Source organism: Oryzias latipes, chromosome 20 (genome assembly GCF_053564925.1).
Source record: "Oryzias latipes strain Hd-rR chromosome 20, Olatipes_Hd-rR_3.1".
NCBI lineage: Eukaryota > Metazoa > Chordata > Actinopteri > Beloniformes > Adrianichthyidae > Oryzias > Oryzias latipes.
In genome coordinates, this window is record NC_136256.1 from 23,040,094 (window position 1) to 23,049,744 (window position 9,651).

Sequence of the window (9,651 nt, forward strand, 5' to 3'; positions counted from 1 at the left end):
CATGTCACCCTAATGCTTCACTCCTCGAATCCAAATCCGTCCCAGACGCAAACCTCTTTCCCCTCTGAAGATTTCTAATCAATCAGCAATCTGCAAGCCCTCTCATCAGGACAGAAGTACTTTCATTCCCGGCTGGGTGAAAGGGAAAAAAAGAAGGTATTTTTATGACTATACAGTGAGCTGAGGACATGCAGAAGTCTGAGGACGGGCAACTAGAATCGAATTCACTAAATGAAAGCAGGTGCAAAACACCGGCTCCCCAAAAAAGGAGCTTTTGAGGATCAGTGCTCAGATTTGGAACCAAATTAAGAAACAAATTCTCAGTGTTCAGCTGAAACGTACAAGAAAGGTGAAACAAGGATCTGAATGCGTCACATACACGATTTTTTGCTCCCTCTGTTTAATTGCAAAGAGAAAACATAAAGGAAAAGAAGTTTAAGAAAATTAAATAATTTTTTACACACAATTGGAACTAAACAAACACTAAAAGATTAAAATTAGTCACTTAGATGCATGGCTGAATTCAGGTTTTAAAGCTTTATATCCAAGACATCAGCGTGTAAATAGTTACACAAAAAAAGAATAATAATTGAAATGGAAAAAATATATATGAGAAGCTACATCAACTATTCTTGTGCTTCATTGAGTTATTATTTCACAGAGCCACTCTAGAAAAAAAAAAAAAACAGTTTTTCTTGTTTTTCTTGCTTTTCTTTCTTCTTGTGGCCTTTTTTTGATGATGGACCACATTTGTAATAAAATTAAGCCTAAAATTCAATTTCTGAGTGAGTTCTTATTAAATTTGTCGTAATTCAGGAGCATATAATAAAAAATCCTATTTCAAAAACTTTTTTTTATGTTGATAATACGCTCCACAAGCTCCCTGCTGCACTCTGCAACGGTCTGCAGAAACTATGTCCTGGAGGTTTTTTGATCTTGGCTAAAAACTGCACATTCATAAACACTTTTAATATAGTTAAAAAGATAATTGAAGTGTTTTTTTTTTTAGGGAACTTCCTTCATCCTTTATCTCAGTCAATCCATGATATCTCATTTTAAAAGAGTCTCTGATATTCCTACAGAAATTTCTCACCATCAGAACTGTAAACGTTTCCCTGAAGTCAATGAAAACTAGCAGAAGACAGTTTCAGCCTGAAAGGAAAAATCTGGGAAAACTGTTCAAATTTAAAAGCAAATTGTGTTAAAATGGTTCTCTCCGGTCACCATTTTATTTATTATTTACCAAATATTGGAGATGCAAAGCCCCAAATATCAGTGCAGGTCTTTCATGCTAAATAATTAAAGGACAATTTTTTCTGGTTGGGAAATTATTTAATTATTGATTACTAGATGTGACTGCAGCCTTTGATTTTGCTGATTATAAAGGGCAACCACTGAAATGGATTGTATCTTGAATGCAAGAGTGATGATGTTTTTAATGTGTGTATTACCATAGTGTTTGTCCCTACAGTGAAGAAATGTCATAATAGAGGACATTAATGGCAGTGGGGCGCTTATCCCTTTTGCTAAAGCCCAATGTTCTATTTTATGTTATACTTTTACAGATGAAACTGAATTTTGCATAAATGTCAACAAATGATCTTAGGGTTCTTCCAATAAATTCTTAAATGCAAGTTAAGTTTCTATCAATTAAACATTGACTTGACAGAAATGTTATCTTTTTATTTTTATTTAAAACAATTTGACATTTATTGTTGAGCTTGTCTCTAGAAAAATCAAAACAAAAAAACCAGAGTGGAAATTATAAATCGGGCCTACGCTTCAGAGATCCTGTAAAGCCACACTTAATACCTTGCTCAATAGCTTCATGAACAAAGAAAGATCTACATAAGCTATTTTTTTACAGCAGACTTGACCCTCAAAAAAGGTTTTGAGGCTGCAGTTCATTTTGAAGCAGAACAGACCACACCCATTCCATAGATTACCAAACCATATATCCAATAGCTGCAGAATTTATTTTATTGCTACCATGAATGTTGAGGGGACTTAAAAACATGCTGTTTGCAGTATAGGGTTATACAAGCATGGTTCTGCTAATTGGGTCAGAACCAAACATAGTAGGTTGGTTTTAGCTGCTGAACTTTTCAACCAAACTTAAAGCTGTTATGTTGCACCATCCTGCATTATTTTTGTCATCATGTGTTTTTGTTTTTACTACTTTGCTGTTTCAATGCAGCTAAGTGCCTGGAAATCACTGGCATTTGTCAATGAAAGCCTCTGAATCCATAAAACTGAGTGGGCTCACCTTGGTCTGATTTCTCCAATCAAAGTGAAGCTGTGGTCTGTCAGGGTTTGGGTTTTCCTTCTCCTCCTCCTCCTTCTCCTTCTTCTTCCAATGTTTTCCATCAGGCTGTACACTGGTGGCTGTAATGCTGCCCGGGTTTGGGTTTTGGTTCCACTCCTTGGTTTTACTTTAGTCGAGATTCATTGGTTCCACTTTCTCTTCTTCTGGGGTTTCTTTAGTGATAACCAAACCACTCAATGGCACAGTACTGCCACCAACTGGTTTGGAGTCAAAAATTTCCCCTTTTTCCTCCTATCCCTTTCCTTTTTTTACTTGTCCTCAAACTTAATATGGCTCAACATTGCCTTTCAATTTTGTACACCTTTTTTTAATTACGCTGTTTAAAAGTTAATTAGCCCCTCAGATTATCGTCAGGACAGGCACACATTTGCTTTACCTCTTTTAAAGACCCACTCCGATCATGTTTTGATCTATTTTCAAAGTCTTCCCAGATTATAATTATGCCATTTTTAGCCAAACAGAAAAAACGGTGTGGTTTTCTATGATATCGTTTCTGCAGAGCAGCAGTACTTCATTCGAATTGTTTTTGATTTGTGTGTGGGACTGTTGGCACAGAGTAAGCCTGCCCTTACTTCCCATCGTCCGTCTGTTTATGTGCTCTCCCTCTAGCTTAGAGCCCCTCTCACCCCCAACCTGAAATTACCAGTGCAACAAAAATGGTGAGCGTTATCGGAGTTATCCAGCTGTATAGTTTTGAGCCAGATACCAACTCAGATGAGGAAAACAAAGACGTGCATGCATGCAACAGAAGGGAGAGGAGCCTTTGTGGTTCTACATCACAGCTACAAGATTTTTCCAACAGAACTTTTCGTTTGCTCTTGATTCCTGATTTGAATAAAGAAATACTAAAAGATGCACTTTAAGATTATTTTTTTGATCCTCTATCCAGCTGCCTCCAATCTCTTAATTCTCGGTCTTCACTCTTTTATGATGCAGCTAACTTCCCTTTGCCTATTCATGTGATCCACACCACCCAAAGCCTCCCTGGTTGTTCAGCTCTATGATAAATTCAAGAAGCTGTGCTGACATTAGCCCACCTTGAGCTGAGACAGTGACGAGGAGAGACACAGGAGAGAAAGCTCTGGTGAAATTCACCTGCAGGGCAGCTAGAAAGTTAATCACTCATGAAATCTGAGGGCTCGGGTTGAGGTCGTTTTTGTCTGAAATGACCTCACCACTTTGAAACTGATTTCTTCAAAATGACAAGAGGCTGTCTCTCAAGTTAAGCCACTGTTAGAGCGAAGGCAAAGGCTGCACCGCCTGTAAAATCCTGGCTTCCTTTTAGATTACAAACCATTATTCCATTAACGTGAAAATAACCGATTCGGGGTACTTTTGTTGTCAAAGATGTTTGGCAATCGTTCAGAAGCTATGCTTTCCTGTGAAGTTTAATATTTTTATTTACTGCCTGAGGTGCTACCCTAATTTTCTCTTCTAATTCTGTGGTGCGAAGCAATGGATAGTAAATGTGGGAATCATGTGATATCTCTGCAAGCAGACAGTATACTTTCTGCTGTTCAATTACATTGACACACTGCGTCGGATTACTGCAACCTCTCAACTTGTCGGATTTAAATGCAGATTTCATTTTCTGCATATGAGGTAAATGGTCCATGATGCTGCTTAGCATGCCCCTAAGTGTGTTTAGGGCTCAGCTGAGCATGATAACTGTATTTTTAGTGAAGCTAATTCACTCAAAATACCAATAACAAACTGCTGTTCTGCATGAACTCACACACCATAGATTTCCTCTGTGACTACTTGCCCTCCGCATCTCCGTCTGTATCCAGCATGACAAGAAGTAATATTTACATTTCTTCAAAGGATTATTATGGATTTAATTTGGTCCCCAAATTTTTTTTATTCCCAAGTGCATTTATATTAAATACATTAAATATTTAAGTGCTAAAGGATAATTAAAGTAGCCTACAAAGTCAAAAAAATAAAATTACACTAATCCAACTGTTAAAAAACTGTAACATTTATTTAAGATTTGATTTATCAGCTAAAACTGAATAACACTAGATCGTCTTTGTTTATTTATCTTAACAGTAACTTTTTACTAAATCAATCAGAAGTGCTAACACGTTGTCTGGTACTGCAGTAGAAAACCCTCTCTTTTTTGTAAATTACCTTAAGTAATTTAAAGAAACTATGCCCCAGAAATTGACTTTTTTTTTTGCTACAAACGACTCGTGATTTTTTTTAAAAACACTGGGAACATTTTTATATAAATGAAAAAAATGATCAGAGAGGGTTTTTCTGCTCCAGCTCAATAGTTAACCAAATTCTCTTGTACTTTTTGGGTGTTTCTCACTTTTTTGCAGCGTTCACTGTATTGTTTTTGTTTGTTTGTTTGTTTGTTTTTTGGTGAGTGACAAAAAAGGCACAGACAAAACATATTTCATTCTGAACCACTTACAGACCTATTTATACTCACTCACACATACATATATGCCGTACTTGCTCATATATATGCATTCTCATTCACACAGATAGATACTTTCTTACTCTCACATTCATACATTCTCACTAGCATATATCTGGGTGGCTGTGGGGCAGTGGTAAGACACTCGACCTCTAATCAGATGACTGCAGGTTCAATTCCTGTCTTGTCTGCCCATGTGTCGAAGTGTCCTTGGGCAATACACTAAACCCCACCTTGCCTCTGGTGGAAGGTTGACACACATCCGTGTGTGCATGTGTGTCTGGCTGTGACTATAAAGCACTTCGGGCATTCGAGTAAGCAGAAAAGTGCTATACAAGTATTTACCATGTACATTCTTGCACTCACATACATTCCTTCTAATGACATGCTCCTAATGACAAACTCACTTTAATGTCAATTTCAGTTCAACATTTGAACATCAGATTGACATCTTCCACACACGCAAACTCTTTTACACACATATATACTTCTACCACAGAGTATATATACTTCTTTTACATACATATATATCATTTACATTTATATGTATTTGAGTGAGAATGTATGTATGCAAGCATGAGAACGTATTTTTATGTAAAGGAATATATGCATGTCAGAGTGAGAATGTATCTATGTCAGTGGTGAAGGATGAAATATGTCTTGTACAGCCCCTCCATAACAGAACAAGCAGCAGGTATTAAACCCTCTCCATTTTTTACAGAGTTATTTCAGTCTGAAAAGCATTATGGGAGTTTTGTGCAGCTATGCAACAGAAACTATTATTGTCAAGATGATCTGGCACAGTTTAGATGCCAATCAGTAATGGCTTTATCTTTTTTCTTTTTTTACAAATAATGCAAAATATATGCATTTTTAAAAGCAGATTTTAAACTGCTCTTGAATAAAATAGAATTGCATTTAATGTTTCATTTTTGCTGACTTTTACCCAAAGAGTGAGTCACTGTTGCAGAAAGAATATGTGTGCTTTACACACTGTTACATGGTGGTTAATTTTCCTGAGTATGTCCATGACTGTAGGCTCTATCTGCTTCTGGCAAGAATAATGAGCTGAAGTACAGGATTTCTAAATGTTAAGCCCTAAAAAAAAACAGACAACAGGTACTTGTGATGATAAAGTGGTGTCATTATGTTCTTGCAGAGCTCATCCCAGAGTATTGTAAGCCTGTTGGGTCATGCATGCTGTTGCATTTCCAATGCACATTTTTTCATCAACATGGAAATCTTTGCTTTTATTGTTTAGCTGAACATTTTACACATTGGGGTCATTTATTTCCAGGGACTAAAACGCATGTTCCTTCTCTCTGCCGATGAAAAAAAACTCCCTCTTCCTTTAGGCCTAAAGTGAAGCAATATCTACATTACTAGCTGCAAGAAAGAAATACGTAAAGCTAATTATCACTGCAGCGGCGGAATAACAGTCAGACATGAACAACATAAAAATTTAGCGTGTCCTTAAAGCGCTAGACGGTAAAATATTTTAGACAATCCCTTTTTAAGAATATTTTCCAAACTGAAGGATTAAAATTGAAGTGACTCACCATTGGTCATTTGATTAAACAGACACTTCAATAACAAATAATAAGAGCACAAGATAGAAAATGTGTTTTTATTGAGTTGATAGGATTAAAACAAGCGTGGATGTGACAGAGACTGCATCACCAAATCAGAGCATCGCCAGAACAACTGGTATTATGGGTTTTGCAATGAAATGCAACAGTTAGCGTTGAGCAAAAAAGCCTTTAAAGCAGCACATCTGGTGAACAGGTGGCCCATTTGTCAGCACATAAAAAGGCAGTGATGCATATAAGGCAACAAATGCAAGTAGAAATTGCTAAAACACAACCTGACTAAGTGACTGTTTTTATTCATTCATCTTCTGCTGTTTAATCCCTTTCAGGGTCACAGGGCTGTCAGAGCCTATCCCAGCCACTTGTGGGCAAAGGCAGGGGACACCCTGGACAGTTCACCAGTCTGTTGCAGGATTAACCAATTAACCTATGAAGCATGTTTTTGGATGGTGGGAGGAAGCCAGAGACCCCAGAGAGAACCCACGCGTGCATGGGGAGAACATGCAAACTCCATACAGAAAGGTCCCCCATTGAGGTTCTGTTTCAGGTCCCCCAGCTGGGACTTGAACCAGGGGCCTTCTTGCTGTGAGGCAAGAGCACTACCCAGACAAGATATGACTGTTTACATTCATTAAAATATTTAGATTTGTGGGGTCAACATTTTGATGTTTATGTTTTTCTTTTATTCATATACTTGATTTTATCAATCAATCTGGGAAAATTCTCTCTTCTTGTGAAGAAAGATCCAAATGTGCAGGCAGTCAACTGCAGAATGATTGCCTGTGAATGTGCTGGCTGATACCAGATGCAGCGTTTCTTTTCTCATCTGTATATTCCTTTCCAATCAATACTGAGAATATGTCCAAGAAGATGTAGTATTGATGGTGATGTTGTAACAGTCTGATGGCTTGTAAGTCTTGTGTGAATCTTTGCCGTGCTGTAAAAAAAAAAACAAGTAGAGAAAATGTCTAACACTCAGAAGCTGAGGATATCATTCAAAGTGAATCTCCAGATTTACCAAGACCTTGTGCCAGTGCATTAACGCTTCCTGGAGGATTTTTTATATGAAACGGACACTTTATAGATGTGCACCTCTAAAACATAAAAACTTTTTAAAACTTAATGAAAACAACAAACTCATCACATTATATTCCTTATGTTACCATAGATTATAAAAGGGAAGAATGGAGGAGGCACAACTTCAAGGAACTATAATGCAAGGGGTTATGAGTAGTGTAGTTAAGGATTTTGTTGGCACACATTTGTGAAGTTATTAAGTCAGCTTGGCATCTCAGAACAGAATAAAGAGGCACTTTCCGCTGAATGGATCTCCATAGTGATGCCAATAGGCTATGTGATACAGTTTAGATTAGATTTGCACAATTGCATCCAAGGGCAGCAATACATAAAAAAAACTATTTTGAAATATAGTTTTCAGTTAATGCAAATTTAAATTATGTAGCTTGCAAATTTTCCCACTGTTGTTATTTTTGACCATACTCTAGTCTGTCTGAGGCTATACATAGAATATAGCTTTAAGGGTATTAACCCTGTACCAACACCAACCAAAAAGTATAAATTGAAAGTAAAAACGTTTGTGGTATCCATTTCCATTAGATAACAACAATTATTTGATCAGAACCCCTGGACGGGTTCTGAAAGACTGCGTGGAGCAACTGAAAGATGTTTTCACCAACATCTTTAATACATCACTCAGGCAGGCATTTGTACCCACTGGTTATAAAATTGCTGTTATTACTACAGTCCCGTCCCAAAGAAGTCAAATCCAGCATGTCCAAGTGGCTTTCGCACCGTGGCCCTCACACCAATTGGGACCAAATGTCTGGAGCGCTTGATTCTAAAGCACATCAAGAACAGTATTCCAATAAATATGGACCCTTTGTAATTTGCATATAAACTAGACCTATCCAGGGAAGATGCTATCTCCACCACCTTCCACCTGATACTGTCATATCTTAAGAGGAAAAGCACCTACGCTAGAGTCCTCTCCATCGACTTCAGCTCAGCTTTTAACACGATCATTCCACAGCAGCTGCTGGAGAAGCTAAGGCCACTGGGTTTGGATACGGCAATATCCAGTTGGACCCTCAGCTGCAATTGGACTCTTGTGGTAAGCACACGCTCACCACAAGGGTGGGTCCTGGGCCCACTGCTGTTCAGTCTGCTCACGCACGATTGTATTACTAGACTTGGCACCAACCACATTGTTAAGTTTGCAGATGACACAACAGTGGTTGGTCTTATAAACAGCCATGATGAGTCTGCTTGCAGAATAGAGGTGGAGCAGCTAGCAGTATGGTGTAAATCCTGTAACCTTCAGATCAACGTTGACAAAACAAAAGAAATCTTGATGAACTTCAGGGCATCTGGCAATCACCACCACCACCACACATATCTGATCGTAAATGGTGCTGCTGTGGAGAAGGTCAACACTGTCAAGATCCTGGGAGTGCATCTCAATGACATGTCCTTCTCCACCAACTCCACAATGGTCATTGGAAAAGCACAAAAGCGCCTCCATCCCCTCCGCAGACCCACAAAGGCAGGAATTCCAGCACCTCACCTCATCACCATCTACAAGGACACCATTGAATAGACTTCAAAGCAGCTCTGCTTGTGCACAAGTCTCTCCATGGCCGTGCACCAATGTACATCTCGGACATGTTAGTGCCATATGAACCATCTCGAACTCTGAGGACTTCAGGGGCCGGCCTCCTGTTGATTCCCAGAGTCAGAACTAAACAAGGGGAACCAGCGTTTCAATATTCTGCAGCTAAAATCTGGAACAGCCTCCCTGAAGTCGTAAGACAGGCCTCTTCTGTGTTCATGTTCAAATCTAGACTTAAAACATTTCTGTTTAGCCGTGTATATGACTGAAAGGTCCTATCTGCACTTTTCTTTCCTTTCCTTCCTTTATTTTTAAATCAATTTTCAAAATTTTTCTTTTCTTTTAAAGTAAATTTTATGTTTATTATTTCTATGATGTATTGTGATTTTAATGATTTTTTTTGTTTTGTGAAGCACCTTGAATTACTTTGTGTACGAATTGTGCTATACAAATAAACTTGCCTTGCCATTGAAAACATCTTGACAGAGAACTTTACATCCTGGTTTGGCAGCTGCAAGGTTCAGGACCAACCACAGCTCAGCAAGATTATTAAGACTGCGAGCAAGACACAATATATGCATACAGACTCTCCCAACCAACTCCTTCATAAAAGATTGTAAATAAAAACTGTTTTTGTTTTGTTTGCTTGAATTTCCCTAAATAATACAATAAAAATTTT

General features: G+C 38.0%; 1 long non-coding RNA gene across 2 annotated transcripts in view; it reads right to left on the reverse strand.

Moving 5' to 3' along the window:
* LOC144988140 (uncharacterized) overlaps positions 1-2,508 on the reverse strand; it is a 229,409-nt gene extending 226,901 nt beyond the window's left edge. For both annotated transcript variants that reach the window (XR_013651956.1, XR_013651954.1), the window contains exon 1: positions 2,267-2,508. This is a non-coding gene — a long non-coding RNA (uncharacterized LOC144988140). The remainder of the gene's footprint in view (positions 1-2,266) is intronic.
* Between the last annotated feature and the right edge of the window lie 7,143 nt (positions 2,509-9,651).